This window comes from Arachis duranensis, chromosome 1 (assembly GCF_000817695.3).
Source record: "Arachis duranensis cultivar V14167 chromosome 1, aradu.V14167.gnm2.J7QH, whole genome shotgun sequence".
In the NCBI taxonomy this organism is placed as follows: Eukaryota; Viridiplantae; Streptophyta; class Magnoliopsida; order Fabales; family Fabaceae; genus Arachis; species Arachis duranensis.
In genome coordinates this window covers 102,967,371-102,967,624 of record NC_029772.3, presented here as the reverse complement: position 1 = coordinate 102,967,624, position 254 = coordinate 102,967,371, and the positions used below count along the sequence as shown (strand labels likewise).

Sequence of the window (254 nt, the reverse complement as noted above, 5' to 3'; positions counted from 1 at the left end):
AATAAGTACAAAGAGAATTTAGGCACATGAGGACGGAGCAATGGAGCATTCTAAATGAATATATCAATATACAATACATCTATCCATATAACATTACATACTCATGTTATTATCATTTATTGTTTTTTCCCATAGCCAAGTTTTCTTTCATCATTTCCAGGCTCAGATATTTGTTTTGTTTTTTCATAGCCAGCTTTTCTTTCCCTCTATCCTGCTGGCTCAGATATTTAGCTTTTATACATATCCTAGTTGAG

General features: G+C 32.3%; 1 protein-coding gene across 1 annotated transcript in view; it reads left to right on the top strand.

Annotated features, from left to right (window-relative positions):
* LOC107468889 (truncated transcription factor CAULIFLOWER A) overlaps positions 1-254 on the top strand; it is a 5,619-nt gene that overhangs the window by 1,263 nt on the left and 4,102 nt on the right. The window lies entirely within an intron of this gene.